Source organism: Schistocerca gregaria, chromosome 3, assembly GCF_023897955.1.
Source record: "Schistocerca gregaria isolate iqSchGreg1 chromosome 3, iqSchGreg1.2, whole genome shotgun sequence".
In the NCBI taxonomy this organism is placed as follows: Eukaryota; Metazoa; Arthropoda; class Insecta; order Orthoptera; family Acrididae; genus Schistocerca; species Schistocerca gregaria.
This window is the reverse complement of record NC_064922.1, coordinates 103,675,220-103,682,516: the sequence shown is the minus strand read 5'-3', so window position 1 is coordinate 103,682,516 and position 7,297 is coordinate 103,675,220. Positions and strand designations below refer to the sequence as shown.

Here is a 7,297-nt window from a genome sequence, read left to right as displayed (position 1 = left end):
ACAGGAACAATAATAGAAAGATATTGATTATCATATATTTTATTTTTAACATTTCTTGGTGGTATACTAGTATTATTTATTTACATTACAAGAATTGCATCAAACGAAATATTTCAGCCTAAATCAATCACTATAATTATTACATTAATAATGTGAGTATTTATCATATTAATATTAATTATTCTAGATATATCTATATTTATAGACTTTTTCAAAAACACCGAAACTATAAATATTGATAATTCAATCAATTATCAAGAAATAACAATATCTTTAGAAAAATTATATAATAGACCAACATTCATTATTACAATAATAATAATAATTTATTTATTTTTAGCACTACTAGCAGTTGTTAAAATCACCAATATTAATCAGGGACCCATTCGTAAAATAAGATAATTACTAATGAATAAACCCTTACGATTAAGACATCCTTTAATTAAAATTATTAATAACTCTTTAATTGACTTACCTGCCCCAACAAATATTTCATTTTGATGAAATTTTGGATCCCTATTAGGGTTATGTTTGGTATTTCAAATCGTAACTGGACTATTTTTAGCTATACATTATACATCAAATATTGAAATAGCATTCAGTAGTGTAGTACACATCTGCCGAGACGTAAATAATGGTTGAATTATCCGAACCTTACACGCAAATGGAGCATCTATATTTTTTATTTGTATTTACTTACATGTAGGACGGGGAATTTACTATGGATCTTATATATATATACATACCTGAATAATTGGTACAGTGATTTTATTTTTAGTTATAGCAACTGCATTTATAGGATATGTCTTACCCTGAGGCCAAATATCTTTTTGAGGTGCAACAGTAATTACTAATTTATTATCAGCAATCCCATACTTAGGAACAGATTTAGTCCAATGAGTATGAGGAGGATTCGCTGTTGATAATGCAACATTACATCGATTCTTCACATTCCATTTTGTATTACCATTTATTATTGCTGCTATAGCCGCAATTCATTTATTTCTTCTTCACCAAACAGGATCTAATAATCCTCTTGGACTAAATGGAGATATTGAAAAAATTCCATTCCATCCATACTTTACCTTTAAGGATTCTATTACATTTGTAATAATAACATCATTATTAATTATACTATGTTTAATTAATCCTTACCTATTAGGAGATCCAGATAACTTTGTACCTGCCAACCCATTAGTAACACCAGTTCACATTCAACCAGAATGATATTTCCTATTTGCATATGCAATTCTACGACCTATCCCTAATAAGTTAGGAGGTGTTATTGCATTATTTTTATCAATTAGAATCTTAATAATTTTACCATTTTATAATAAAACACCATTCCGAGGCATTCAATTTTACCCTATTAATCAAATTTTATTCTGAATTATAGTAGTTGTTGTATGCTTACTAACGTGAATTGGTAAACGACCTGTTGAAGAACCTTATATTATAACAGGTCAAATCTTAACAATTATTTACTTCACATATTTCTTAATTAATGTCCATGTCGCAAACGCATGAGATAAATTAATTAAGGAATAAAGTTAATTAGCTTAGGAAAAGCATATGTTTTGAAAACATAAAATTAGAAGTTTAACTCTTCTATTAACTTTTCTCAAAAAATTTCACTAAACAAATGAGATAAATAAAATCTTTAAACCAACAAAGAAAATAAAAAAATTCAAAGATAAAGGTAAAAAACTTTTTCAAGCTAAGTACATTAATTTATCATAACGGAACCGTGGTAATGTTCCACGAACCCAAATAAAACCAAAAGATATAATAGCAAGCTTAATAAAAAATATAAAAGAATAAAAATCACCGCCCAAAAAAATTTAAGCCAATAACATTCTTATGAAGACAATTCTAGTATATTCAGCTAAAAAAATTAAAGTAAAACCACCCGCACCATACTCAATATTAAATCCTGAAACTAACTCAGATTGCCCTTCAGCAAAATCAAAAGGAGTACGATTAGTTTCAGCTAAGCAAGAAGCAAAACAAGCTAAAGCTAAAGGAAAAGAAATAATAATAAATCAACAATAAAGCTGATAGTTTATAAAATCAAACATATTAAAACTACCAATTAAAATAATTAAAGACAATAAAATTAAAGCTAAACTAACTTCATAAGAAATTGTTTGAGCAACAGAACGAAGAGAACCTAATAATGAATAATTTGAATTAGAAGATCAACCAGCAATTATAACAGTATAAACACCTAATCTAGTACAACATAAAAAAAAATAAAAATCCATAAGAAAAAGAACACATATAAGTTAAATAAGGAAAAATTACTCAAACGGCTAAAGAAATCATTAAATTAAAAACAGGGGAAAAATAATAAAGTAGGTAATTAGATATAATAGGAATTGGCTGCTCCTTACAAATTAACTTAATAGCATCTCTAAATGGCTGAGGAATTCCAACAAAACCTACCTTATTTGGACCCTTTCGAATCTGAATATAACCTAAAACCTTACGCTCTAATAAAGTTAAAAAGGCAACACTAATTAAAACACAAATAACCAATAAAAGAAAATTCAAAATAAATATAAATAAATCATAAAGTATCAATACTATTTGTAGAAAAAATCTACATAAATGAATTCTAAATTCAACACATTAATCTGTCAAAATAGTAAATAAATTAATATTAATCAATATAACAAAAAATATTTTAACCATTTGGTCCTTTCGTACTAATATGGATTAACAATCTTCGGATAGAAACCGACCTGGCTCACGCCGGTCTGAACTCAGATCATGTAAGAATTTAAAGGTCGAACAGACCTAATCATTGGGCTCCTGCACCCAAAATTTTTCTTAATCCAACATCGAGGTCGCAATCTGCTTTGTCGATATGAGCTCTCAAAAACAATTACGCTGTTATCCCTAAGGTAACTTAATCTTATGATCATAAATTATGGATCAAAATAACAAACATAAATAAATGATATAATAATGAAGAGTTTATCTATTCTTCATGTCACCCCAACAAAACATCATCATTAAATATAGAAAGACAAACAAAAAACTATATAAAAGTAAAATGTTAAGCTCTATAGGGTCTTCTCGTCCTAAAGAAGAATTTAAGCCTTTTGACTCAAAAGTTAAATTCAAAAATTTATTAAGAGACAGTTGATTTCTCGTCAAGCCATTCATTCCAGCCACTAATTAAGAGACTAATGACTATGCTACCTTTGCACGGTCAAAATACCGCGGCTCTTTAAAAATACGCTCAGTGAGCAGGCCAGACCTCAAAATATAAACAAGAGGACATGTTTTTGATAAACAGGCGGAAATCAATTTTGCCTAGTTCCTTATAATAAGTTCACAAGGTAAAAATTTCATACAAATAAATATACTAATTCTATCATTATTACAAAAATTTTAAAATTAAATTAATAATCTTAATAAAAAACCTAAAATATTTATAAAATCAAAATAAAAAATAATGAACTAAAACGTAATCTTAAAGATAGCTGGTTTAAAGCTTACTATTATATTTTTATAAAATAAATTATAGGTTATTAACTTCAAAGCTTATCCCTTAAAGAATAAATAAGTTAATATTTTTACTTAAAAAATTAAATAAAAACAAATAACTTGAAAAATTAAATTTTTTCTTAAGAAACTAGATATCTTGGGAAACGATTAACATCTCATTTCTATAAATAATTTAATAATAATTATGATACATTAACTATAAATTATTTATAAATCAACCCAAATCGAGACAAGTAAAATAAATACTAAAATTTTGATAAACCCTGATACAAAAGGTACAATAAATAAAATCTACTTAAAAAAATGTAAAATAATATTTCATAAAACACTTACATTACCAATAAACTATAATTTAAAAAATCAATTCTAAAAAAAAACTAAGACAAAAATACAATAAAATTATTTATATTAAATAATTAAATAAACAAAAAATTAATATAATAAAATAAATAATCAAGATATCCTGATTTGCACAGAAAAATTTTCAGTGTAAATGAAACACTTTACTAATAAGTTATATCTTGAAACTCTTCCTAGATACACTTTCCAGTACATCTACTATGTTACGACTTATCTCATCTAAATTGAAGCTACTTTAAAATAAAATAGAATAATCAATAATGAGAGCGACGGGCGATGTGTACACATCTCAGAGCCAATATCAGTTAAATTAAATAAATTAAATTACTATCAAATCCACCTTCATTAACAGTATTTCACTATCAAATCCGTTATAAACAAAAATCTATTGTAACCCACCTCCTCTTAACTATAAGCTGCACGTTGACCTGAAATATTTTATAATTATAAATCTTGAGAATTATAACTCTAAAAAGATTCTCTGATAATGGAGATATACAAACAAATAAATTAAGTAGAGTAAATCGTGTATTATCAATCATGGGGTAGGTTCCTCTGAATGGAATGAGATACCGCCAAATTCTTTGGGTTTAAAGACCTTAACTAATAGTACCCTGGTAAATATAATTAACATTTAAAATAATAGGGTATCTAATCCTAGTTTATTATTTAAATTTCACAGATTCACAAAAAGGGCCACAAATAAATTTTAACATTTCACCTTACAAATTTATATTTCAACCCTAATAATATAAACAACTGTTTTAACCAATAATATTCACTTGTACCAATCGTATAACCACGGCTGCTGGCACGAATTATGCCGATACTAAATCAATTGCTAAATCCAAAATCACTTGATAATTAAATCAAATTACTGCAAAAAGAACATTTAGTCTAACAAAACCTACATATAATACTAAGAAAAAGTGAATAAACAAGCAAGAATAAAACTTTTAAAAATAAAAAATAAGAAAATTTTAAATCTATTAATTCAGGAAAAAATAAAAGATTCAAATACTTAAAGAAAAAAAAGAAAAAAAAAACCACAAACATTAACAAAAAAAAAAGAAACGCCCCTATGTATGACCACAACAACTTCTCTATTATATATAATTAAAGATTAATATGGAACATGTATAGCAATAAATGTATTATATTCTTTCTTATTTAATCTTTCTTTTCACTAATGAATAATCGTAATCCAATTGATACAAATTATAATTATATACCTATTATATACCTATTATAATTGGTGGATTTGGTAATTGACTTGTTCCACTAATAATTGATGCACCAGATATAGCATTTCCACGAATAAATAATATAAGTTTTTGATTACTACCACCTTCACTAACCCTTCTTCTTACATCTTCTATAGTAGATAATGGTGCTGGTACAGGATGAACAGTTTACCCTCCTCTAGCAGGAGCTATTGCACACGGGGGTGCATCTGTAGATCTAGCTATTTTTTCACTGCACTTAGCAGGTGTATCATCTATTCTTGGTGCAGTGAATTTCATTACAACAGCAATTAATATACGATCAGAAAGTATAACTTTAGATCAAACACCTTTATTTTTATGATCTGTAGCTATTACAGCATTACTTCTCCTTCTTTCACTTCCAGTTTTAGCAGGAGCTATTACTATATTATTAACAGATCGAAATTTAAATACATCATTCTTTGACCCTGCAGGAGGGGGTGACCCAATTCTATATCAACATCTATTTTGATTCTTTGGACACCCAGAAGTTTATATTTTAATTCTACCGGGGTTCGGAATTATTTCACATATTGTATGTCAAGAAAGAGGAAAAATTGAATCATTTGGAACATTAGGTATAATTTATGCTATACTATCAATTGGACTAATAGGATTTATTGTATGAGCACATCATATATTTACAGTAGGAATGGATGTTGACACACGAGCATATTTTACATCAGCAACAATAATTATTGCTGTACCTACAGGAATTAAGGTATTTAGATGATTAGCTACATTATATGGAACTAAATTCAAGTTCAATCCACCATTATTATGAGCTCTAGGATTTATTTTCCTATTTACAATTGGTGGATTAACAGGATTAGTATTAGCAAATTCATCACTTGATATTGTATTACATGATACATATTATGTTGTAGCCCACTTTCATTATGTATTATCTATAGGAGCAGTATTTGCAATTATAGGAGGTGTCATTCAATGATATCCACTATTTACAGGATTAACTATAAATAATACATGATTAAAAATCCAATTTACAATTATATTCATTGGAGTAAATTTAACATTCTTTCCTCAACACTTCCTAGGATTAGCAGGAGTACCTCGACGATACTCTGACTACCCAGACGCATATACATCATGAAATGTAGTATCAAGAATTGGGTCTACAATTTCTATTGTAGGAATCATTATATTCATTGTAATTATATGAGAAAGAATGATTACAAACCGAGCAATTATATTTAGAGCTAACATAAGAAGATCAACAGAATGACAACAAAATAACCCTCCTGCAGAACATAGTTACTCAGAATTACCATTAATCTCTAGATTCTAATATGGCAGATTAGTGCAGTAGATTTAAGCTCTACAAATAAAGGTTTGACCTTTTATTAGAAAATATTTATTAATGGCATCATGATCAAATTTATCTCTTCAAGATGGAGCTTCACCATTAATGGAGCAATTATCATTCTTTCATGATCATACTATGGTCGTATTATTATTAATTACAGTAATTGTAGGTTATGCCCTAAGTTGTATATTATTTATTGCCTATACTAACCGTAATATACTTCATGGACATTTAATTGAAACAATCTGAACAGCTTTACCAGCAATTACATTAATTTTTATTGCCCTTCCATCATTACGACTATTATATTTACTTGATGATTCAGTAGATGCAATAATTACAATTAAAACCATTGGACGACAATGATATTGAAGATATGAATATTCAGACTTCATAGACGTAGAATTTGACACTTATATAACACCAGAACAAGACCTAGAAAATGATGGATTCCGACTACTAGATGTAGATAACCGAACAATCCTACCAATAAATACAGAAGTACGAGTATTAACAAGAGCATCAGATGTTCTACACTCATGAGCAGTTCCTGCATTAGGGGTTAAAATTGATGCAACGCCAGGTCGGTTAAATCAAGGAACATTCACAATAAATCGACCTGGATTATTCTTTGGACAATGCTCAGAAATCTGTGGAGCAAACCACAGATTTATACCAATTGTAATTGAAAGAACTTCAGTAAATTTATTTATTAAGTGATTATCTAAGATAATTTAAGGAGTTAGTTAAAATAAATAACATTAGAGTGTCAATCTAAAGTAACTAAAAAAAAATTTGTACACCTAAGTAATGGTCTCTTAAACCAAAT

At 27.7% G+C, this 7,297-nt stretch overlaps 2 long non-coding RNA genes across 2 annotated transcripts in view; one reads left to right on the top strand and one right to left on the bottom strand.

The window, feature by feature from the left end:
- The first annotated feature begins 402 nt into the window (after window positions 1-402).
- Window positions 403-7,297, top strand: part of LOC126353838 (uncharacterized) — a 13,993-nt gene continuing 7,098 nt past the window's right edge. Inside the window, exon 1 of the long non-coding RNA XR_007565219.1 lies at window positions 403-835. This is a non-coding gene — a long non-coding RNA (uncharacterized LOC126353838). The remainder of the gene's footprint in view (window positions 836-7,297) is intronic.
- Window positions 4,044-7,297, bottom strand: part of LOC126353839 (uncharacterized) — a 27,729-nt gene continuing 24,475 nt past the window's right edge. The window contains exon 2 of the long non-coding RNA XR_007565220.1: window positions 4,044-4,304. This is a non-coding gene — a long non-coding RNA (uncharacterized LOC126353839). The remainder of the gene's footprint in view (window positions 4,305-7,297) is intronic.